The sequence below is a fragment of the Oncorhynchus keta genome, unplaced genomic scaffold, assembly GCF_023373465.1.
Source record: "Oncorhynchus keta strain PuntledgeMale-10-30-2019 unplaced genomic scaffold, Oket_V2 Un_contig_5509_pilon_pilon, whole genome shotgun sequence".
Taxonomy (NCBI): Eukaryota; Metazoa; Chordata; class Actinopteri; order Salmoniformes; family Salmonidae; genus Oncorhynchus; species Oncorhynchus keta.
Genome location: NW_026288333.1, coordinates 55,603 through 81,825, shown reverse-complemented (window position 1 = coordinate 81,825; position 26,223 = coordinate 55,603). Strand labels below are relative to the sequence as shown.

At 44.9% G+C, this 26,223-nt stretch overlaps 2 long non-coding RNA genes across 7 annotated transcripts; one reads left to right on the top strand and one right to left on the bottom strand.

The window, feature by feature from the left end:
- Window positions 1-3: 3 nt before the first annotated feature.
- Window positions 4-12,875, bottom strand: LOC127925370 (uncharacterized). 6 transcript variants are annotated; one of them, XR_008120721.1, is made up of 8 exons: window positions 12,319-12,875; window positions 10,659-11,254; window positions 9,720-9,795; window positions 8,694-9,263; window positions 6,974-7,049; window positions 6,746-6,821; window positions 4,299-4,643; window positions 4-118 (listed from the first exon to the last, which is right to left on the bottom strand). It is a non-coding gene; the product is annotated as an uncharacterized LOC127925370 (long non-coding RNA). The 6 variants fall into 6 exon arrangements; XR_008120724.1 differs by lacking the exons at window positions 4-118; window positions 9,720-9,795 and having other exon boundaries at window positions 4,242-4,643; window positions 8,694-9,149; window positions 10,697-11,254; XR_008120723.1 differs by lacking the exons at window positions 4-118; window positions 8,694-9,263; window positions 9,720-9,795 and adding an exon at window positions 8,352-8,427 and having other exon boundaries at window positions 4,242-4,643; window positions 10,697-11,254.
- A 2,998-nt stretch (window positions 12,876-15,873) lies between these two features.
- On the top strand, window positions 15,874-17,040 carry LOC127925369 (uncharacterized). Its single transcript, XR_008120718.1, has 5 exons — window positions 15,874-15,975; window positions 16,138-16,200; window positions 16,519-16,581; window positions 16,645-16,707; window positions 16,771-17,040. It is a non-coding gene; the product is annotated as an uncharacterized LOC127925369 (long non-coding RNA).
- The last annotated feature ends 9,183 nt before the right edge of the window (window positions 17,041-26,223 follow it).

Here is a 26,223-nt window from a genome sequence, read left to right as displayed (position 1 = left end):
ACACCTGCCTCAGAACACTAGAACAGCTGAGTAATCTACCACCTGCCTCAGACCACTAGAACAGCTGAGTAATCTACCACCTGCCTCAGACCACTAGATCAGCTGAGTAATCTACCACCTGCCTCAGACAACTAGAACAGCTGATTGATCACAACACCTGCCTCAGACCACTAGAACAGCTGATTGATCTAAACACCTGCCTCAGACCACTAGAACAGCTGATTGATCTAACACCTGCCTCAGACCACTAGAACAGCTGAGTAATCTAACACCTGCCTCAGATCACTAGAACAGCTGAGTAATCTAACACCTGCCTCAGACCACTAGAACAGCTGAGTAATCTAGCACCTGCCTCAGACCACTAGAGCAGCTGAGTAATCTAACACCTGCCTCAGACCACTAGAACAGCTGAGTAATCTAACACCTGCCTCAGACCACTAGAACAGCTGAGTAATCTAACACCTGCCTCAGACCACTAGAACAGCTGAGTAATCTAACACCTGCCTCAGACCACTAGAACAGCTGAGTAATCTACCACCTGCCTCAGACCACTAGAACAGCTTGAGTAATCTAACACCTGCCTCAGACCACTAGAACAGCTGAGTAATCAACACCTCTAGACCACCTGAGTAATCAAACACCTGCCTCAGACCACTAGAACAGCTGAGTAATCTACCACCTGCCTCAGACCCTGAACAGCTGAGTAATCTAACACCTGTCTCAGACCACTAGAACATCTGAGTAATCTACCACCTGTCTCAGACCCCTAGAACAGCTGAGTAATCTAACACCTGCCTCAGACCACTAGAACATCTGAGTAATCTAACACCTGCCTCAGACCACTAGAACATCTGAGTAATCTACCACCTGTCTCAGACCACTAGAACAGCTGAGTAATCAAACACCTGCCTCAGACCACTAGAACAGCTGAGTAATCTACCACCTGCCTCAGACCCCTAGAACAGCTGAGTGATCTAACACCTGCCTCAGACCACTAGAACAGCTGATTGATCTAACACCTGCCTAAGACCACTAGAACAGCTGATAATCTAACACCTGCCTCAGACCACTAGAACAGCTGATTGTAATCTAACACCTGCCTCAGACCACTAGAACAGCTGAGTAATCTAACACCTCCTGACTCAGACCACTAGAACAGCTGAGTAATCTAACACCTGCCTCAGACCACTAGAACAGCTGGGAGTAATCTACCACCTGCCTCAGACCACTAGAACAGCTGAGTAATCTAACACCTGCCTCAGACCACTAGAACAGCTGAGTAATCTAACACCTGCCTCAGACCACTAGAACAGCTGAGTAATCTAACACCTGCCTCAGACCACTAGAACAGCTGAGTAATCTAACACCTGCCTCAGACCACTAGAACAGCTGAGTAATCTAACACCTGCCTCAGACCACTAGAACAGCTGAGTAATCTACCACCTGCCTCAGACCACTAGAACAGCTGAGTAATCTACCACCTGCCTCAGACCACTAGAACAGCTGAGTAATCTACCACCTGCCTCAGACCACTAGAACAGCTGAGTAATCTACCACCTGTCTCAGACCACTAGAACAGCTGAGATCTAACACCTGCCTCAGACCACTAGAACAGCTGATTGATCTAACACCTGCCTCAGACCACTAGAACAGCTGAGTAATCTAACACCTCCTGACTCAGACCACTAGAACAGCTGAGCAATCTAACACCTGCCTCAGACCACTAGAACAGCTGAGTAATCTAACACCTGCCTCAGACCACTAGAACAGCTGAGTAATCTAACACCTGCCTCAGACCACTAGAACAGCTGAGTAATCTACCACCTGCCTCAGACCACTAGAACAGCTGAGTAATCTAACACCTGCCTCAGACCACTAGAACAGCTGAGTAATCTACCACCTGTCTCAGACCACTAGAACATCTGAGTAATCTAACACCTGCCTCAGACCACTAGAACAGCTGAGTAATCTACCACCTGCCTCAGACCACTAGAACAGCTGAGTAATCACACCTGCCTCAGACCACTAGAACAGCTGAGTACTAACACCTGCCTCAGACCACTAGAACAGCTGAGTAATCTAACACCTGCCTCAGACCACTAGAACAGCTGAGTAATCTACCACCTGCCTCAGACCACTAGAACAGCTGAGTAATCTAACACCTGACTCAGACCACTAGAACAGCTGAGTAATCTAACACCTGCCTCAGACCACTAGAACAGCTGAGTAATCTACCACCTGCCTCAGACCACTAGAACAGCTGAGTAATCTAACACCTGCCTCAGACCACTAGAACAGCTGAGTAATCTACCACCTGTCTCAGACCACCAGCTGAGTAATCTAACACCTGCCTCAGACCACTAGAACAGCTGAGTAATCTACCACCTGCCTCAGACCACTAGAACAGCTGAGTAATCTAACACCTGCCTCAGACCACTAGAACAGCTGAGTAATCTACCACCTGCCTCAGACCACTAGAACAGCTGAGTAATCTAACACCTGCCTCAGACCACTAGAACAGCTGAGTAATCTACCACCTGTCTCAGACCACTAGAACAGCTGAGTAATCTAGACCACTAGAACAGCTGCTACCACCTCAGACCACTAGAACAGCTGAGTAATCTAACACCTGTCTCAGACCACTAGAACAGCTGAGTAATCTAACACCTGCCTCAGACCACTAGAACAGCTGAGTAATCTAACACCTGCCTCAGACCACTAGAACAGCTGAGTAATCTACCACCTGCCTCAGACCACTAGAACAGCTGAGTAATCTACACCTGCCTCAGACCACTAGAACAGCTGAGAATCTAACACCTGCCTCAGACCACTAGAACAGCTGAGTGATCTAACACCTGCCTCAGACCACTAGAACAGCTGAGTAATCTAACACCTCCTCAGACCACACAGCTGAGTAATCTAACACCTGCCTCAGACCACTAGAACAGCTGAGTAATCTAACACCTGCCTCAGACCACTAGAACAGCTGAGTAATCTAACACCTGCCTCAGACCACTAGAACAGCTGAGTAATCTACCACCTGCCTCACACCAGCTGAGTAATCTAACACCTGCCTCAGACCACTAGAACAGCTGAGTAATCTAACACCTGTCTCAGACCACTAGAACAGCTGAGTAATCTAACACCTGCCTCAGACCACTAGAACAGCTGAGTAATCTACCACCTGCCTCAGACCACTAGAACAGCTGAGTAATCTAACACCTGCCTCAGACCACTAGAACAGCTGAGTAATCTACCACCTGCCTCAGACCACTAGAACAGCTGAGTAATCTAACACCTGCCTCAGACCACTAGAACAGCTGAGTAATCTACCACCTGCCTCAGACCACTAGAACAGCTGAGTAATCTAACACCTGACTCAGACCACTAGAACAGCTGAGTAATCTAACACCTGCCTCAGACCACTAGAACAGCTGAGTAATCTACCACCTGCCTCAGACCACTAGAACAGCTGAGTAATCTACCACCTGCCTCAGACCACTAGAACAGCTGAGTAATCTACCACCTGCCTCAGACCACTAGAACAGCTGAGTAATCTAACACCTGCCAGACCACTAGAACAGCTGACCACCTGCCTAGAACAGAACAGCTGAGTAATCTACCACCTGCCTCAGACCACTAGAACAGCTGACCACCTGTCTCAGACCACTAGAACATCTGAGTAACAGACCACTAGAACAGCTGAGTAATCTACCACCTGCCTCAGACCACTAGAACAGCTGAGTAATCTAACACCTGTCTCAGACCACTAGAACAGCTGAGTAATCTAACACCTGCCTCAGACCACTAGAACAGCTGAGTAATCTACCACCTGCCTCAGACCACTAGAACAGCTGAGTAATCTACACCTGTCTCAGACCACTAGAACAGCTGAGTAATCTAACACCTGCCTCAGACCACTAGAACAGCTGAGTAATCTACTAGAACAGAACAGCTGAGTAATCTAACACCTGTCTCAGACCACTAGAACATCTGAGTAATCTACCACCTGTCTCAGACCCCTAGAACAGCTGAGTAATCTAACACCTGCCTCAGACCACTAGAACATCTGAGTAATCTAACACCTGCCTCAGACCACTAGAACATCTGAGTAATCTACCACCTGCCTCAGACCACTAGAACAGACTACACCTAGACCACTAGAACAGCTGAGTAATCAAACACCTGCCTCAGACCACTAGAACAGCTGAGTAATCTACCACCTGCCTCAGACCCTAGAACAGCTGAGTAATCTAACACCTGTCTCAGACCACTAGAACAGCTGATTGATCTAACACCTGCCTCAGACCACTAGAACAGCTGATTGATCTAACACCTGCCTCAGACCACTAGAACAGCTGATTGATCTAACACCTGCCTCAGACCACTAGAACAGCTGATTGATCTAACACCTGCCTCAGACCACTAGAACAGCTGAGTAATCTAACACCTCCTGACTCAGACCACTAGAACAGCTGAGTAATCTAACACCTGCCTCAGACCACTAGAACAGCTGAGTAATCTAACACCTGCCTCAGACCACTAGAACAGCTGAGTAATCTACCACCTGCCTCAGACCACTAGAACAGCTGAGTAATCTAACACCTGCCTCAGACCACTAGAACAGCTGAGTAATCTAACACCTGCCTCAGACCACTAGAACAGCTGAGTAATCTACCACCTGCCTCAGACCACTAGAACAGCTGAGTAATCTAACACCTGCCTCAGACCACTAGAACAGCTGAGTAATCTACCACCTGCCTCAGACCACTAGAACAGCTGAGTAATCTACCACCTGCCTCAGACCACTAGAACAGCTGAGTAATCTAACACCTGCCTCAGACCACTAGAACAGCTGAGAACAGCTGACCACTAGAACAGCTGATCTAACACCTGCCTCAGACCACTAGAACAGCTGAGTAATCTAACACCTGCCTCAGACCACTAGAACAGCTGAGTAATCTAACACCTGCCTCAGACCACTAGAACAGCTGAGTAATCTAACACCTGCCTCAGACCACTACAGCTGAGTAATCTGCCTCAGACCACTAGAACAGCTGAGTAATCTAACACCTGCCTCAGACCACTAGAACAGCTGAGTAATCTACCACCTGCCTCAGACCACTAGAACAGCTGAGTAATCTAACACCTGCCTCAGACCACTAGAACAGCTGAGTAATCTAACACCTGCCTCAGACCACTAGAACAGCTGAGTAATCTAACACCTGCCTCAGACCACTAGAACAGCTGAGTAATCTACCACCTGCCTCAGACCACTAGAACAGCTGAGTAATCTACCACCTGCCTCAGACCACTAGAACAGCTGAGTAATCTAACACCTGCCTCAGACCACTAGAACAGCTGAGTAATCTAACACCTGCCTCAGACCACTAGAACAGCTGAGTAATCTACCACCTGCCTCAGACCACTAGAACAGCTGAGTAATCTACCACCTGACTCAGACCACTAGAACAGCTGAGTAATCTAACACCTGCCTCAGACCACTAGAACAGCTGAGTAATCTACCACCTGCCTCAGACCACTAGAACAGCTGAGTAATCTAACACCTGCCTCAGACCACTAGAACAGCTGAGTAATCTACCACCTGCCTCAGACCACTAGAACAGCTGAGTAATCTAACACCTGCCTCAGACCACTAGAACAGCTGAGTAATCAACACCTGCCTCAGACCACTAGAACAGCTGAGTAATCTAACACCTGCCTCAGACCACTAGAACAGCTGAGTAATCTACCACCTGCCTCAGACCACTAGAACAGCTGAGTAATCTACCACCTGCCTCAGACCACTAGAACAGCTGAGTAATCTAACACCTGCCTCAGACCACTAGAACAGCTGAGTAATCTACCACCTGCCTCAGACCACTAGAACAGCTGAGTAATCTAACACCTGCCTCAGACCACTAGAACAGCTGAGTAATCTAACACCTGCCTCAGACCACTAGAACAGCTGAGTAATCACCACCTGCCTCAGACCACTAGAACAGCTGAGTAATCTACCACCTGCCTCAGACCACTAGAACAGCTGAGTAATCTACCACCTGCCTCAGACCACTAGAACAGCTGAGTAATCTAACACCTGCCTCAGACCACTAGAACAGCTGAGTAATCTAACACCTGCCTCAGACCACTAGAACAGCTGAGAATCTAACACCTGCCTCAGACCACTAGAACAGCTGAGTAATCTAACACCTCCTGACTCAGACCACTAGAACAGCTGAGTAATCTAACACCTGCCTCAGACCACTAGAACAGCTGAGTAATCTAACACCTGCCTCAGACCACTAGAACAGCTGAGTAATCTAACACCTGCCTCAGACCACTAGAACAGCTGAGTAATCTACCACCTGCCTCAGACCACTAGAACAGCTGAGTAATCTAACACCTGCCTCAGACCACTAGAACAGCTGAGTAATCTAACACCTGCCTCAGACCACTAGAACAGCTGAGTAATCTAACACCTGCCTCAGACCACTAGAACAGCTGAGTAATCTACCACCTGCCTCAGACCACTAGAACAGCTGAGTAATCTAACACCTGCCTCAGACCACTAGAACAGCTGAGTAATCTACCACCTGCCTCAGACCACTAGAACAGCTGAGTAATCTAACACCTGCCTCAGACCACTAGAACAGCTGAGTAATCTACCACCTGCCTCAGACCACTAGAACAGCTGAGTAATCTAACACCTGTCTCAGACCACTAGAACAGCTGAGTAATCTAACACCTGTCTCAGACCACTAGAACAGCTGAGTAATCTACCACCTGCCTCAGACCACTAGAACAGCTGAGTAATCTAACACCTGCCTCAGACCACTAGAACAGCTGAGTAATCTACCACCTGCCTCAGACCACTAGAACAGCTGAGTAATCTAACACCTGCCTCAGACCACTAGAACAGCTGAGTAATCTAACACCTGCCTCAGACCACTAGAACAGCTGAGTAATCTACCACCTGCCTCAGACCACTAGAACAGCTGAGTAATCTAACACCTGTCTCAGACCACTAGAACAGCTGAGTAATCTACCACCTGCCTCAGACCACTAGAACAGCTGAGTAATCTACCACCTGCCTCAGACCACTAGAACAGCTGAGTAATCTAACACCTGCCTCAGACCACTAGAACAGCTGAGTAATCTAACACCTGCCTCAGACCCCTAGAACAGCTGAGTAATCTACCACCTGCCTCAGACCACTAGAACAGCTGAGTAATCTACCACCTGCCTCAGACCACTAGAACAGCTGAGTAATCTACACCTGCCTCAGACCACTAGAACAGCTGAGTAATCTGACCACTAGAACAGCTGAATCTACACCTGCCTCAGACCACTAGAACAGCTGAGTAATCTACCACCTGTCTCAGACCACTAGAACAGCTGAGTAATCTAACACCTGCCTCAGACCACTAGAACAGCTGAGTAATCTAACACCTGACCACTAGAACAGCTCAGACCACCTGCTAGAACAGAACAGCTGAGTAATCTAACACCTGCCTCAGACCACTAGAACAGCTGAGTAATCTAACACCTGCCTCAGACCACTAGAACAGCTGAGTAATCTAACACCTAGAACAGCTGAGTAATCTACCACCTGCCTCAGACCACTAGAACAGCTGAGTAATCTAACACCTGCCTCAGACCACTAGAACAGCTGAGTAATCTACCACCACTCCTAGAACAGCTGAGCAATCTAACACCTGCCTCAGACCACTAGAACAGCTGAGTAATCTACCACCTGCCTCAGACCACTAGAACAGCTGAGTAATCTAACACCTGCCTCAGACCACTAGAACAGCTGAGAACAGCCTGACCACTAGAACAGCTGAAATCTAACACCTGCCTCAGACCACTAGAACAGCTGAGTAATCTACCACCTGCCTCAGACCACTAGAACAGCTGAGTAATCTACCACCTGCCTCAGACCACTAGAACAGCTGAGTAATCTACCACCTGCCTCAGACCACTAGAACAGCTGAGTAATCTACCACCTGCCTCAGACCACTAGAACAGCTGAGTAATCTACCACCTGCCTCAGACCACTAGAACAGCTGATTGATCTAACACCTGCCTCAGACCACTAGAACAGCTGATTGATCTAACACCTGCCTCAGACCACTAGAACAGCTGAGTGATCTAACACCTGCCTCAGACCACTAGAACAGCTGAGTAATCTAACACCTCCTGACTCAGACCACTAGAACAGCTGAGTAATCTAACACCTGCCTCAGACCACTAGAACAGCTGAGTAATCTAACACCTGCCTCAGACCACTAGAACAGCTGAGTAATCTAACACCTGCCTCAGACCACTAGAACAGCTGAGTAATCTACCACCTGCCTCAGACCACTAGAACAGCTGAGTAATCTAACACCTGCCTCAGACCACTAGAACAGCTGAGTAATCTAACACCTGTCTCAGACCACTAGAACATCTGAGTAATCTAACACCTGCCTCAGACCACTAGAACAGCTGAGTAATCTACCACCTGCCTCAGACCACTAGAACAGCTGAGTAATCTAACACCTGCCTCAGACCACTAGAACAGCTGAGTAATCTACCACCTGCCTCAGACCACTAGAACAGCTGAGTAATCTAACACCTGACTCAGACCACTGGAACAGCTGAGTAATCTACCACCTGCCCCAGACCACTAGAACAGCTGAGTAATCTACCACCTGCCTCAGACCACTAGAACAGCTGAGTAATCTAACACCTGCCTCAGACCACTAGAACAGCTGAGTAATCTACCACCTGCCTCAGACCACTAGAACAGCTGAGTAATCTAACACCTGCCTCAGACCACTAGAACAGCTGAGTAATCTACCACCTGTCTCAGACCACTAGAACAGCTGAGTAATCTAACACCTGTCTCAGACCACTAGAACAGCTGAGTAATCTAACACCTGCCTCAGACCACTAGAACAGCTGAGTAATCTAACACCTGCCTCAGACCACTAGAACAGCTGAGTAATCTACCACCTGTCTCAGACCACTAGAACATCTGAGTAATCTAACACCTGTCTCAGACCACTAGAACAGCTGAGTAATCTACCACCTGTCTCAGACCACTAGAACAGCTGAGTAATCTAACACCTGCCTCAGACCACTAGAACAGCTGAGTAATCTACCACCTGCCTCAGACCACTAGAACAGCTGAGTAATCTACCACCTGCCTCAGACCACTAGAACAGCTGAGTAATCTACCACCTGTCTCAGACCACTAGAACAGCTGAGTAATCTAACACCTGCCTCAGACCACTAGAACAGCTGAGTAATCTACCACCTGCCTCAGACCACTAGAACAGCTGAGTAATCTAACACCTGCCTCAGACCACTAGAACAGCTGAGTAATCTACCACCTGCCTCAGACCACTAGAACAGCTGAGTAATCTACCACCTGCCTCAGACCACTAGAACAGCTGAGTAATCTAACACCTGTCTCAGACCACTAGAACAGCTGAGTAATCTAACACCTGCCTCAGACCACTAGAACAGCTGAGTAATCTAACACCTGCCTCAGACCACTAGAACAGCTGAGTAATCTAACACCTGTCTCAGACCACTAGAACAGCTGAGTAATCTAACACCTGTCTCAGACCACTAGAACAGCTGAGTAATCTAACACCTGCCTCAGACCACTAGAACAGCTGAGTAATCTACCACCTGCCTCAGACCACTAGAACAGCTGAGTAATCTAACACCTGCCTCAGACCACTAGAACAGCTGAGTAATCTAACACCTGTCTCAGACCACTAGAACAGCTGAGTAATCTACCACCTGCCTCAGACCACTAGAACAGCTGAGTAATCTAACACCTGCCTCAGACCACTAGAACAGCTGAGTAATCTACCACCTGCCTCAGACCACTAGAACAGCTGAGTAATCTACCACCTGCCTCAGACCACTAGAACAGCTGAGTAATCTACCACCTGCCTCAGACCACTAGAACAGCTGAGTAATCTAACACCTGCCTCAGACCACTAGAACAGCTGAGTAATCTACCACCTGCCTCAGACCACTAGAACAGCTGATAATCTAACACCTGCCTCAGACCACTAGAACAGCTGAGTAATCTAACACCTGCTCAGACCACTAGAACAGCTGAGTAATCTAACACCTGCCTCAGACCACTAGAACAGCTGAGTAATCTAACACCTGCCTCAGACCACTAGAACAGCTGAGTAATCTAACACCTGCCTCAGACCACTAGAACAGCTGAGTAATCTACCACCTGCCTCAGACCACTAGAACAGCTGAGTAATCTAACACCTGCCTCAGACCACTAGAACAGCTGAGTAATCTACCACCTGACAGACCACTAGAACAGCTGAGTAATCTAACACCTGCCTCAGACCACTAGAACAGCTGAGTAATCTAACACCTGCCTCAGACCACTAGAACAGCTGAGTAATCTAACACCTGCCTCAGACCACTAGAACAGCTGAGTAATCTAACACCTGCCTCAGACCACTAGAACAGCTGAGTAATCTAACACCTGCCTCAGACCACTAGAACAGCTGAGTAATCTAACACCTGCTCTCACTAGAACAGCTGAGTAATCTAACACCTGCAGACCACTAGAACAGCTGAGTAATCTACCACCTGCCTCAGACCACTAGAACAGCTGAGTAATCTACCACCTGCCTCAGACCACTAGAACAGCTGAGTAATCTACCACCTGTCTCAGACCACTAGAACAGCTGAGTAATCTACCACCTGCCTCAGACCACTAGAACAGCTGAGTAATCTACCACCTGTCTCAGACCACTAGAACAGCTGAGTAATCTACCACCTGCCTCAGACCACTAGAACAGCTGTGTAATCTAACACCTCAGACCACTAGAACAGCTGAGTAATCTACCACCTGTCTCAGACCACTAGAATATCTGAGTAATCTAACACCTGCCTCAGACCACTAGAACAGCTGTGTAATCTACCACCTGCCTCAGGCCACTAGAACAGCTGAGTAATCTAACACCTGCCTCAGACCACTAGAACAGCTGAGTAATCTAACACCTGCCTCAGACCACTAGAACAGCTGAGTAATCTAACACCTCAGACCACTAGAACAGCTGAGTAATCTAACACCTGTCTCAGACCACTAGAACAGCTGTGTAATCTAACACCTCAGACCACTAGAACAGCTGAGTAATCTAACACCTGTCTCAGACCACTAGAACAGCTGAGTAATCTAACACCTGTCTCAGACCACTAGAACAGCTGAGTAATCTAACACCTGCCTCAGACCCTAGAACAGCTGAGTAATCTAACACCTGCCTCAGACCACTAGAACAGCTGAGTAATCTACCACCTGTCTCAGACCACTAGAACAGCTGAGTAATCTAACACCTGTCTCAGACCACTAGAACAGCTGAGTAATCTACCACCTGTCTCAGACCACTAGAACAGCTGAGTAATCTAACACCTGCCTCAGACCACTAGAACAGCTGAGTAATCTACCACCTGCCTCAGACCACTAGAACAGCTGAGTAATCTACCACCTGCCTCAGACCACTAGAACAGCTGAGTAATCTACCACCTGCCTCAGACCACTAGAACAGCTGAGTAATCTAACACCTGCCTCAGACCACTAGAACAGCTGAGTAATCTAACACCTGTCTCAGACCACTAGAACAGCTGAGTAATCTAACACCTGCCTCAGACCACTAGAACAGCTGAGTAATCTACACCTGCCTCAGACCACTCAGCTGAGTAATCTACCACCTGCCTCAGACCACTAGAACAGCTGAGTAATCTAACACCTGCCTCAGACCACTAGAACAGCTGAGTAATCTACCACCTGCCTCAGACCACTAGAACAGCTGAGTAATCTAACACCTGCCTCAGACCACTAGAACAGCTGAGTAATCTAACACCTGCCTCAGACCACTAGAACAGCTGAGTAATCTACCACCTGCCTCAGACCACTAGAACAGCTGAGTAATCTAACACCTGCCTCAGACCACTAGAACAGCTGAGTAATCTAACACCTGCCTCAGACCACTAGAACAGCTGAGTAATCTAACACCTGCCTCAGACCACTAGAACAGCTGAGTAATCTAACACCTGTCTCAGACCACTAGAACAGCTGAGTAATCTAACACCTCAGACCACTAGAACAGCTGAGTAATCTAACACCTGTCTCAGACCACTAGAACAGCTGAGTAATCTAACACCTGCCTCAGACCACTAGAACAGCTGAGTAATCTAACACCTGTCTCAGACCACTAGAACAGCTGAGTAATCTAACACCTGTCTCAGACCACTAGAACAGCTGAGTAGAACAGCTGAGTCTAACACCTGTCTCAGACCACTAGAACAGCTGAGTAATCTACCACCTGCCTCAGACCACTAGAACAGCTGAGTAATCTACCACCTGCCTCAGACCACTAGAACAGCTGAGTAATCTACCACCTGCCTCAGACCACTAGAACAGCTGAGTAATCTAACACCTGCCTCAGACCACTAGAACAGCTGAGTAATCTAACACCTGTCTCAGACCACTAGAACAGCTGAGTAATCTAACACCTGCCTCAGACCACTAGAACAGCTGAGTAATCTAACACCTGCCTCAGACCACTAGAACAGCTGAGTAATCTAACACCTGTCTCAGACCACTAGAACAGCTGAGTAATCTAACACCTGCCTCAGACCACTAGAACAGCTGAGTAATCTAACACCTGCCTCAGACCACTAGAACAGCTGAGTAATCTAACACCTGTCTCAGACCACTAGAACAGCTGAGTAATCTAACACCTGCCTCAGACCACTAGAACAGCTGAGTAATCTAACACCTGTCTCAGACCACTAGAACAGCTGAGTAATCTAACACCTGCCTCAGACCACTAGAACAGCTGAGTAATCAAACACCTGTCTCAGACCACTAGAACAGCTGAATCTAACACCTGTCTCAGACCACTAGAACAGCTGAGTAATCTAACACCTGTCTCAGACCACTAGAACAGCTGAGTAATCTAACACCTGCCTCAGACCACTAGAACAGCTGAGTAATCTAACACCTGTCTCAGACCACTAGAACAGCTGAGTAATCTAACACCTGCCTCAGACCACTAGAACAGCTGAGTAATCTAACACCTGCCTCAGACCACTAGAACAGCTGAGTAATCTAACACCTGTCTCAGACCACTAGAACAGCTGAGTAATCTAACACCTGCCTCAGACCACTAGAACAGCTGAGTAATCTACCACCTGCCTCAGACCACTAGAACAGCTGAGTAATCTACCACCTGTCTCAGACCACTAGAACAGCTGAGTAATCTAACACCTGCCTCAGACCACTAGAACAGCTGAGTAATCTACCACCTGCCTCAGACCACTAGAACAGCTGAGTAATCTAACACCTGCCTCAGACCACTAGAACAGCTGAGTAATCTAACACCTGCCTCAGACCACTAGAACAGCTGAGTAATCTACCACCTGTCTCAGACCACTAGAACAGCTGAGTAATCTAACACCTGCCTCAGACCACTAGAACAGCTGAGTAATCTAACACCTGCCTCAGACCACTAGAACAGCTGAGTAATCTACCACCTGTCTCAGACCACTAGAACAGCTGAGTAATCTAACACCTGTCTCAGACCACTAGAACAGCTGAGTAATCTAACACCTGTCTCAGACCACTAGAACAGCTGAGTAATCTAACACCTGCCTCAGACCACTAGAACAGCTGAGTAATCTACCACCTGCCTCAGACCACTAGAACAGCTGAGTAATCTACCACCTGTCTCAGACCACTAGAACAGCTGAGTAATCTAACACCTGCCTCAGACCACTAGAACAGCTGAGTAATCTAACACCTGCCTCAGACCACTAGAACAGCTGAGTAATCTACCACCTGCCTCAGACCACTAGAACAGCTGAGTAATCTACCACCTGTCTCAGACCACTAGAACAGCTGAGTAATCTACCACCTGCCTCAGACCACTAGAACAGCTGAGTAATCTAACACCTCAGACCACTAGAACAGCTGAGTAATCTACCACCTGTCTCAGACCACTAGAACAGCTGAGTAATCTAACACCTGCCTCAGACCACTAGAACAGCTGAGTAATCTACCACCTGCCTCAGACCACTAGAACAGCTGAGTAATCTACCACCTGCCTCAGACCACTAGAACAGCTGAGTAATCTACCACCTGCCTCAGACCACTAGAACAGCTGAGTAATCTACCACCTGCCTCAGACCACTAGAACAGCTGAGTAATCTAACACCTGCCTCAGACCACTAGAACAGCTGAGTAATCTAACACCTCAGACCACTAGAACAGCTGAGTAATCTAACACCTGCCTCAGACCACTAGAACAGCTGAGTAATCTAACACCTGTCTCAGACCACTAGAACAGCTGAGTAATCTAACACCTGCCTCAGACCACTAGAACAGCTGAGTAATCTAACACCTGTAATCTCAGACCACTAGAACATAATGAGTAATCTAACACCTGTCTCAGACCACTAGAACAGCTGAGTAATCTAACACCTGTCTCAGACCACTAGAACAGCTGAGTAATCTAACACCTGTCTCAGACCACTAGAACAGCTGAGTAATCTAACACCTGCCTCAGACCACTAGAACAGCTGAGTAATCTAACACCTGAGGATAGAACTGAGACCACTAGAACAGCTGGAGTAATCTGAACACCTGTCTCAGACCACTAGAACAGCTGAGTAATCTAATGAGACTGTCTCAGACCACTAGAACAGCTGAGTCAACCTGTGCAGACCACTAGAACAGTGAGGTAATCTACCACCTGCCTCAGACCACCAGTACAGCTGAGTCAATGTGCACCTGCCCCAGACCAGAACAGCTGAGTAATCTAACACTGTCTCAGACCACTAGAACAGCTGAGTAATGTGCAGACCAGGAACAGCTGAGTAATCTAACACCTGTCTCAGACCACTAGAACAGCTGAGTAATCTAACACCTGCCTCAGACCACTAGAACAGCTGAGTAATCAACACCTGTTGACCACTGAACAGCTGAGACTAACACCTGTCTCAGACCACCAGGTAGCTGAGTAATCTAACACCTGCAGACCACTAGAACAGCTGAGTAATCTAACACCTGAGACCACTAGAACAGCTGAGTAATCTAACACCTGCAGACCACTAGAACAGCTGAGTAATCTAACACCTGAGACCACTAGAACAGCTGAGTCAACACCTGTCAGGGTACCACTAGAACAGCTGAGGTAATAATGAGACTATAAGAACAGCTGAGTAATCTGAACACCTGTGCAGACCACCAGAACAGCTGAGTAATAACCTGAGACCACTAGAACAGCTGAGTACCACCACCTGCCTCAGACCACTAGAACAGCTGAGTAATAACCTGAGACCACTAGAACAGCTGAGTAATCTGAGTCAATGTGCAGACCACTAGAACAGCTGAGTAATCTGAGACCTGCCTCAGACCACCAGAACAGCTGAGTAATCTAATGTGAGACCACTAGAACAGCTGAGTAATCTACCACCTGCCTCAGACCACTAGAACAGCTGAGTAATCTACCACCTGTCTCAGACCACTAGAACAGCTGAGTAATCTAACACCTGCCTCAGACCAGGAGTAATCTACCACCTGCCTCAGACCAGCTGAGTAATCTAATGACCTGTCTCAGACCACTAGAACAGCTGAGTCAATGTGCAGGGTACCAGGTAGTTGAGGTACAATGACGCTATAAGGAGTACCAGTACTGAGTCACATGTTGAGTAATAATGAGACCACTAGAACAGCTGAGTAATCTACCAGGTAGTTGAGGTAATAATGAGACTATAAGGAGTACTACTGAAATGTGCAGGGTACCAGGTAGTTGAGGTAATAATGAGACTATAAGGAGACCAGTACTGAGTCAATGTGCAGGGTACCAGGTAGTTGAGGTAATAATGAGACTATAAGGAGTACCAGTACTGAGTCAATGTGCAGGGTACCAGGTAGTTGAGGTAATCTAACCTGAGACCATAAACAGGAGTACCAGTACTGAGTCAGGTAGTTGAGGTAATAATGAGACCTGAGTCAATGTGCAGGGTACCAGGTAGTTGAGGTAATAATGAGACTATAAGAGACCAGTACTGAGTCAATGTGCAGGGTACCAGGTAGTTGAGGTAATAATGAGACTATAAGGAGTACCAGTACTGAGTCAATGTGCAGGGTACCAGGTAGTTGAGGTAATAATGACTATAATGGAGTACCAGTACTGAGTCAATGTGCAGGGTACCAGGGTAGTTGAGAATAATGAGACTATAAGCAGCCAGTAGGGAAATGATCCGTGGTCAGTATTGTGAAATAATTCTAACGAGACTATAAGGAGACCAAGCTGAGTCTGAGTGCAGGGTACCAGGTAGTTGAGGTAATAATGAGACTATAAGGATGCTCCACCAGTACTGAGTCAATGTGCAGGGTGACCAGTTTGAGGTAATAATGAGACTATAAGGAGTACCTGTTCACCAGACGTGAGTCAATGTGCAGGGTACCAGGTAGTTGAGGTAATAATGAGACTATAAGGAGTACCAGTACTGAGTCAATGTGCAGGGTACCAGGTAGTTGAGGTAATAATGAGACTAGAAGGAGTACCAGTACTGAGTCAATGTGCAGGGTACCAGGTAGTTGAGGTAATAATGAGACTATAAGGAGTACCAGTACTGAGTCAATGTGCAGGGTACCAGGTAGTTGAGGTAATAATGAGGCTATAAGGAGTACCAGTACTGAGTCAATGTGCAGGGTACCAGGTAGTTGAGGTAATAATGAGACTATAAGGAGTACCAGTACTGAGTCAATGTGCAGGGTACCAGGTAGTTGAGGTAATAATGAGACTATAAGGAGTACCAGTACTGAGTCAATGTGCAGGGTACCAGGTAGTTGAGGTAATAATGAGACTATAAGGAGTACCAGTACTGAGTCAATGTGCAGGGTACCAGGTAGTTGAGGTAATAATGAGACTATAAGGAGTACCAGTACTGAGTCAATGTGCAGGGTACCAGGTAGTTGAGGTAATAATGAGACTATAATTGAGGTAATATATACATGTAGCAGAGGTACAAGGCAGTTGAGGTAATAAGAGATAGAATTACATCTCCTCATCCAGGGAGTTCAAAAGTGACGCACATGAGGTAGACACACAAGTGACACACACACACACACAACACACATAGAGATTACACACTCATCCAGGGAGTGCACACACACACACACACACACACACACACAGGAAGGGAATGTTGTGTTTGTTTAATATTGTTTTAGGACTATGGAAATGGACAAAAGGATGAGCCTATGGATTATGAAAACAACAACAATAAATGGGAAAATGGGAGGAGAAATGACTAGAGACAGTGTTGTTTAACTCACTGACCAGGACCCATGAGTTCTTCTTACCTTTGTTCAGTAGAAAAGTCTCCCTCTCTAAACTCTATAGGTAGACTCATAGACCAGTCACTCTTCATGGACACACAGCTGGGGGAACAGGGGAGGCTGGTCTCTCCTGAGCCTATTGGTCTTCAACACAACAGAGACAAACATTACATCTCTCATCTACTGGCTGAGCTCAGATGGGGAAACATAAGAAGAGTTTCACAAAACCAATAGAACTGACTTCTAGAAACGCTCGTTGGCGTGTGTCATTTTTAATAACGGAAATCATTTTTGCGACGCGAGTCTGTCAGCCCCCCTAAAAGGCTGGTGTCGTTACTCTGCCTTCTCCGGGGGCATGTTGAGGTAAATTTACTAACCGGGAGGGTTGAATTATGTAATTTATTAGAGGGCTGGAAGATGCACTCTCGAGGTTGTTTACTCACAATATCAGATATTAAGATGATTTTTATAATGAATGTATACTGAGGTTGAGGTTCTGACTAGTGATTATTTACCCGGGGTTCAATACCTGCTATTGAGGCGCCCTGAAAATAATATTCAAAAGTTCGGTCCTTGGACACAGAGGGTTTAAACACTAAAGTTACCGTCCATCTAGTGAAGAGAGGAGAACCGGACAGAGGTAGCCAGCATCCGTCAACGAGAGAGGGAGAAGTCCTCCACGGGATTTAACAGGTGGAAGAAACAACCGGGGAGCTGCATCGGTCCACAAGAAATGCAGACAGCCGGTGATGATGTAGTGGTAGCTATGGTAACTAGGATGCTGCTGGTAGAGTTCTGCTAGCTTACCTAGCTGTACCAACTAGCTAGGATAACTAGATGCTGCTGGTAGAGAAGCTAGCTCGGCTTACACAGAGGGTGTACACAAAGTTACTAGCTAGGATTACTAGGATGCTGCTGTTAGAGTAGCTAGCTAGCTTAGTCGAGCTGTACCGACTAGGTGGAGGATAACTAGGATGCTGCTGGTAGAGTAGCTAGCTAGCTTACCGAGCTGTACCGACTGGTAGCAGGTCGTTCGTCTGTCCCTCGTCTTGATGATGATGAATCCGGTGAACCACAAAATGAAACAAGGATAGAGAGTGAAAGGATCTGGCTACACTCATACTGTCCCTGACCGGAAAGAAAAAACAAATAATAAACAATAAACTTGATTGTCTCAACACTGTAACAAACTCCGTCGTTATTCTCCAAGATCACCTCAGCCAACCGCGCGTAACCGGACAATATGCTTTGCGTAATGGATGTTAAATAGCTAGCTAGTGGTGAGCCGTTAAATAGCGTTTCAATCAGTGACGTCACTTGCTCTGAGACCTTGAAGTAGTGGCTCCCTCTGGGCCGCGGACAGTTCTGTGGAGCGATGGGTAAGGGACGATGCTTCGTGGGTGACTGTTGTTGATGTGTGCAGAGGGTCCCTGGTTCGGGAGTCTAAAGTTATACTGCCACACCGCACGTGGACGCAGACAGTTCCAGAATGCAAACTGTGGACGCGGACATGATCAGTGCAACACAATCAACTAAACCCAGTCTTTACAGTGGGTTACATTAGTAATATTATTTTTTTATTATTATGTAAAACAAACATATGTTTTTTATAACAATATGTTGAGATCTGGGACCACAGTGTCTCAGAGTAGGGAATTGGTCAGTTAAGCATTAGGGGCGCTATTACATTTTGGGATGAAAAACGTTCCTGTTTTAAACAAGATATTTTGACGCTGAAAAGATGCTCGACTATGCATATATAATTGACTAGCTTTGGATAGAAGAGACTCTGACGTTTCCAAAACTGCAAAGATATTGTCTGTGAGAGCAACAGAACTGATGTTACACGCAAACCCAGATAAAAATCCAATCAGGAAGTGACGCATTTTTTGAAACCGCCTCATGCCAATGACTTCTATATGGCTGTGAATGAGCTACAATGAGCTTACGTTTTCCACGTATTCCCCAAGGTGTCTAAAGCATTGTGATGTCTTTTTACGCATTTCCATTGAAGAATAGCCGTAAGGGACCATATATAGCAAGTGGTCACATGGTGTCTCCCGCATAAAATCTAGGTAGCCATTTTTCCAATCGCTTCTTTTGAGAAACCAATTGCCTCGACGGATATATTATTGAATATATATGTTAAAAACACCTTGAGGATGGATCCTAAACAACGTTTGCCCTGTTTCTGTCAATATTATGGAGCTAATTTTGAAAAAGTTTGGCGTGGAACAAACGGGAGCTATTTCGGCCTACAAAAATAATATTTTTGAAAAAAAGGAACATTTGCTATCTAACTGGGAGTCTCCTGAGTGAAAGCATCCGAAGTTCTTCAAATGTACATGATTTAATTTGGTTGCTTTTCTTTTCTTTTCTTATTTTCGTGAAAATGTTGCCTGCTGCCAGCAGAGCCTAGCATAGCATTATGCCATGATAAACTTACACAAATGCTTGTCTAGCGTTGGCTGTATTCATATTTTGAAAATCTGAGATGACAGTGTGATTAACAAAAGGCTAAGCTGTGTCTCAATATATTTCATTTGCAATTTTCATGAATAGGAACATTTTCTAGGGGTATTTATGTCCGCTGCGTTATGCTAATTCGTTTGAGGCATTGATTACGATCCCGGATCCAGGATTGCTAGTCGCAAGAAGTGCTGAGAATAAAGCCATTTTATACTTATGGGTATAAATTAAAGCTATGCATGAAGTCTCTCGTCCCACCTAGTCGGCAGATATGTAGGACACCTGGTGAGCTGTCCTAAGTAGTTAAGAGTTAACAGCAGGTGTCCTAAGTAGTTAAGTGTTAACAGCAGGTGTCTTGATAATACTATAGAATAATGCAGTGAGTCAGTGGTTCCTGCGCCACATGTAATTGCTTTGAGCAGTTTAAAATAATGTTTCGATATTTTATATGATCAATACATTAATAATATATGTCTTGTGCTTTTGGCAATGATTTATGTATAATAATGATGTTTAACAAGTGATACCATGTATGTCTCTAAAGCGTTTTGTCTTCATTTTGGCAGATGAACTCATGTTTATTCCCCAAGATGAACTCAGGCTTATTCCCCAAGATTAACTCAGGCTTATTCCCAGTGGCTAAGGAGTTGGACCTGTGCCCTAAAGGTGGCTGGTTTGAATCCCGGTGGAAAATGTGCTATTTGCCAACTGCTGGGTTGCATGATGTCATTTATTGACGGGCTAGAAGACGTACTCTTGTCTTTTTTATTTTTTTTTATTCATTTTTTGTCTTTTCTATTCCGAGGTAAATTTACTAACCGGGAGGGTTGAATGATGTAATTTATTGACGCACTCTGTCTTTTCTATTCCGAGGTTGTTTACTGACAATATCAGATATTAAGATGATATTTTATAATGAATGGTTACGGAGGTTGAGGTTCTGACTAGTGATTATTTACCCGGATTCAATACCTGCTATAGTCACTTTTTTCTCTCCCAAAAGCAACACAGCCCAAATAGGAGATATACAGCTAACTAAAGTAATGAGACCATTTTAGAAAATCATGGGACATATAGTCTGTGGTTGCTGCTATTTTATGTCCATCATATTGCTGCTTGTAGCCTGTTACTGATGCTTTATGGTCATATTGCTGCTTGTAGATTATAACTGATGCTTCATGGTCCATCATATTGCTGCTTGTAGACTATAACTGATGCTTCATGGTCCATCATATTGCTGCTTGTAGACTATAACTGATGCTTCATGGTCCATCATATTGCTGCTTGTAGACTATAACTGATGCTTCATGGTCCATCATATTGCTGCTTGTAGTCTATAACTGATGCTTCATGGTCCATCATATTGCTGCTTGTAGACTATAACTGATGCTTCATGGTCCATCATATTGCTGCTTGTAGACTATAACTGATGCTTCATGGTCCATCATATTGCTGCTTGTAGACTATAACTGATGCTTCATGGTCCATCATATTGCTGCTTGTAGCCTATAACTGATGCCTCATGGTCCATCATATTGCTGCTTGTAGCCTATAACTGATGCCTCATGGTCCATCATATTGCTGCTTGTAGACTATAACTGATGCTTCATGGTCTATTGCTGCTTGTAGACTATAACTGATGCCTCATGGTCCATCATATTGCTGCTTGTAGCCTATAACTGATGGTTCATGGTCCATCATATTGCTGCTTGTAGCCTATAACTGATGCCTCATGGTCCATCATATTGCTGCTTGTAGACTATAACTGATGCTTCATGGTCTATTGCTGCTTGTAGACTATAACTGATGCCTCATGGTCCATCATATTGCTGCTTGTAGCCTATAACTGATGCCTCATGGTCCATCATATTGCTGCTTGTAGACTATAACTGATGGTTCATGGTCCATCATATTGCTGCTTGTAGCCTATAACTGATGCTTCATGGTCATATGCTGCCGTCTATTGGACATTTTGCAATGAAAAGTTATTAATTCATGTGCAGACGTTGGTGGGGCAGCTGAGAAATAAAGTGTATTTTTCTGGTTAATTCCTTAGATCTCTAACCTGCCCCACCTTTCACACTGGACTTTTTTTTGCTGGACTTTCACATAGAAGTTACTAGGTGTAACGGTTCTCTTGTGGTGAAGGAGAGTCGAACCAAAATGCAGCGTGTAGATTGCGACCCATGTTTAATAAACAAACGTAAAACACGAATCAGTTATAAACACTACAAAACAAAGAACGTAATGAAAACCGAAACAGCCTATACTTGTGTAAACTAACACAGAGACAAGAACAAGGACACTAAGGACAATCACCCACGAAACACTCAAAGAATATGGCAGCCTAAATATGGTTCCCAATCAGAGACAACGATAAACACCTGCCTCTGATTGAGAACCACTTCAGACAGCCATAGATTACAATCCCAATACATACACACCACATACAAAAATAAACCAAATAAATGAAGATAAACACAAAATACTTCGACCAGGCCGTGACAGAACCCCCTAAGGTGCGGACTCCCGGACGCTAAGTTAAGAGTTAACAACAGCTGTCCTAAGTAGTTAAGAGTTAACAGCAGGTGTCCTAAGTAGTTAAGAGTTAACAGCAGGTGTCCTAAGTAGTTAAGAGTTAACAGCAGCTGTCCTAAGTAGTTAAGAGTTAACAGCAGCTGTCCTAAGTAGTTAAGAGTTAACAGCAAGTGTCTTAAGTAGTTAAGAGTTAACAGCAGCTGTCCTAAGTAGTTAAGAGTTAACAGCAGCTGTCCTAAGTAGTTAAGAGTTAACAGCAGGTGTCCTAAGTAGTTAAGAGTTAACAGCAGGTGTCCTAAGTAGATAGAGTTAACAGCAGGTGTCCTAAGTAGTTAAGAGTTAACAGCAGGTGTCCTAAGTAGTTAAGAGTTAACAGCAGATGTCCTAAGTAGTTAAGAGTTAACAGCAGGTGTCCTAAGTAGTTAGAGTTAACAGCAGCTGTCCTAAGTAGTTAAGAGTTAACAGCAGGTGTCTTAAGTAGTTAAGAGTTAACAGCAGCTGTCCTAAGTAGTTAAGAGTTAACAGCAGCTGTCCTAAGTAGTTAAGAGTGTAACAGCAGCTGTCCTAAGTAGTTAGAGTTAACAGCAGCTGTCCTAAGTAGTTAAGAGTTAACAGCAGCTGTCCTAAGTAGTTAAGAGTTAACAGCAGCTGTCCTAAGTAGTTAGAGTTAACAGCAGGTGTCTTAAGTAGTTAAGAGTTAACAGCAGCTGTCCTAAGTAGTTAAGAGTTAACAGCAGCTGTCCTAAGTAGTTAAGAGTTAACAGCAGCTGTCCTAAGTAGTTAAGAGTTAACAGCAGCTGTCCTAAGTAGTTAAGAGTTAACAGCAGGTGTCCTAAGTAGTTAGAGTTAACAGCAGCTGTCCTAAGTATTTAAGAGTTAACAGCAGGTGTCCTAAGTAGTTAAGAGTTAACAGCAGGTGTCCTAAGTAGTTAAGAGTTAACAGCAGGTGTCCTAAGTAGTTAAGAGTTAACAGCAGCTGTCCTAAGTAGTTAAGAGTTAACAGCAGCTGTCCTAAGTAGTTAAGAGTTAACAGCAGGTGTCCTAAGTAGTTAAGAGTTAACAGCAGGTGTCCTAAGTAGTTAAGAGTTAACAGCAGGTGTCCTAAGTAGTTAAGATTTAACAGCAGGTGTCCTAAGTAGTTAAGAGTTAACAGCAGGTGTCCTAAGTAGTTAAGAGTTAACAGCAGCTGTCCTAAGTAGTTAAGAGTTAACAGCAGCTGTCCTAAGTAGTTAAGAGTTAACAGCAGGTGTCTTAAGTAGTTAAGAGTTAACAACAGCTGTCCTAAGTAGTTAAGAGTTAACAGCAGGTGTCCTAAGTAGTTAAGAGTTAACAGCAGCTGTCCTAAGTAGTTAAGAGTTAACAGCAGCTGTCCTAAGTAGTTAAGAGTTAACAGCAGGTGTCTTAAGTAGTTAAGAGTTAACAACAGCTGTCCTAAGTAGTTAAGAGTTAACAGCAGGTGTCCTAAGTAGTTAAGAGTTAACAGCAGGTGTCCTAAGTAGTTAGAGTTAACAGCTGTCCTAAGTAGTTAAGAGTTAACAGCAGCTGTCCTAAGTAGTTAAGAGTTAACAGCAGGTGTCTTAAGTAGTTAGAGTTAACAGCAGCTGTCCTAAGTAGTTAAGAGTTAACAGCAGCTGTCCTAAGTAGTTAAGAGTTAACAGCACGTGTCCTAAGTAGTTAAGAGTTAACAACAGCTGTCCTAAGTAGTTAAGAGTTAACAGCAGGTGTCCTAAGTAGTTAAGAGTTAACAGCACGTGTCCTAAGTAGTTAAGAGTTAACAGCAGCTGTCCTAAGTAGTTAAGAGTTAACAGCAGCTGTCCTAAGTAGTTAAGAGTTAACAGCAGCTGTCCTAAGTAGTTAAGAGTTAACAGCAGCTGTCCTAAGTAGTTAAGAGTTAACAGCAGGTGTCTTAAGTAGTTAAGAGTTAACAGCAGCTGTCCTAAGTAGTTAAGAGTTAACAGCAGCTGTCCTAAGTAGTTAAGAGTTAACAGCAGCTGTCCTAAGTAGTTAAGAGTTAACAGCAGCTGTCCTAAGTAGTTAAGAGTTAACAGCAGCTGTCCTAAGTAGTTAAGAGTTAACAGCAGGTGTCTTAAGTAGTTAAGAGTTAACAGCAGCTGTCCTAAGTAGTTAAGAGTTAACAGCAGCTGTCCTAAGTAGTTAAGAGTTAACAGCAGCTGTCCTAAGTAGTTAAGAGTTAACAGCAGGTGTCCTAAGTAGTTAAGAGTTAACAGCAGGTGTCCTAAGTAGTTAAGAGTTAACAGCAGCTGTCCTAAGTAGTTAAGAGTTAACAGCAGGTGTCCTAAGTAGTTAAGAGTTAACAGCAGCTGTCCTAAGTATTTAAGAGTTAACAGCAGGTGTCCTAAGTAGTTAAGAGTTAACAGCAGGTGTCCTAAGTAGTTAAGAGTTAACAGCAGGTGTCCTAAGTAGTTAAGAGTTAACAGCAGCTGTCCTAAGTAGTTAAGAGTTAACAGCAGCTGTCCTAAGTAGTTAAGAGTTAACAGCAGGTGTCCTAAGTAGTTAAGAGTTAACAGCAGGTGTCCTAAGTAGTTAAGAGTTAACAGCAGGTGTCCTAAGTAGTTAAGATTTAACAGCAGGTGTCCTAAGTAGTTAAGAGTTAACAGCAGGTGTCCTAAGTAGTTAAGAGTTAACAGCAGCTGTCCTAAGTAGTTAAGAGTTAACAGCAGCTGTCCTAAGTAGTTAAGAGTTAACAGCAGGTGTCTTAAGTAGTTAAGAGTTAACAACAGCTGTCCTAAGTAGTTAAGAGTTAACAGCAGGTGTCCTAAGTAGTTAAGAGTTAACAGCAGGTGTCCTAAGTAGTTAAGAGTTAACAGCAGCTGTCCTAAGTAGTTAAGAGTTAACAGCAGCTGTCCTAAGTAGTTAAGAGTTAACAGCAGGTGTCTTAAGTAGTTAAGAGTTAACAGCAGCTGTCCTAAGTAGTTAAGAGTTAACAGCAGGTGTCCTAAGTAGTTAAGAGTTAACAGCACGTGTCCTAAGTAGTTAAGAGTTAACAACAGCTGTCCTAAGTAGTTAAGAGTTAACAGCAGGTGTCCTAAGTAGTTAAGAGTTAACAGCAGCTGTCCTAAGTAGTTAAGAGTTAACAGCAGCTGTCCTAAGTAGTTAAGAGTTAACAGCAGGTGTCTTAAGTAGTTAAGAGTTAACAGCAGCTGTCCTAAGTAGTTAAGAGTTAACAGCAGCTGTCCTAAGTAGTTAAGAGTTAACAGCACGTGTCCTAAGTAGTTAAGAGTTAACAGCAGCTGTCCTAAGTAGTTAAGAGTTAACAGCAGCTGTCCTAAGTAGTTAAGAGTTAACAGCAGGTGTCTTAAGTAGTAGTTAAGAGTTAACAGCAGCTGTCCTAAGTAGTTAAGAGTTAACAGCAGCTGTCCTAAGTAGTTAAGAGTTAACAGCAGGTGTCCTAAGTAGTTAAGAGTTAACAGCAGGTGTCCTAAGTAGTTAAGAGTTAACAGCAGGTGTCCTAAGTAGTTAAGATTTAACAGCAGGTGTCCTAAGTAGTTAAGAGTTAACAGCAGGTGTCCTAAGTAGTTAAGAGTTAACAGCAGCTGTCCTAAGTAGTTAAGAGTTAACAGCAGCTGTCCTAAGTAGTTAAGAGTTAACAGCAGGTGTCTTAAGTAGTTAAGAGTTAACAGCAGCTGTCCTAAGTAGTTAAGAGTTAACAGCAGGTGTCCTAAGTAGTTAGAGTTAACAGCAGGTGTCCTAAGTAGTTAAGAGTTAACAGCAGCTGTCCTAAGTAGTTAAGAGTTAACAGCAGCTGTCCTAAGTAGTTAAGAGTTAACAGCAGGTGTCTTAAGTAGTTAAGAGTTAACAGCAGCTGTCCTAAG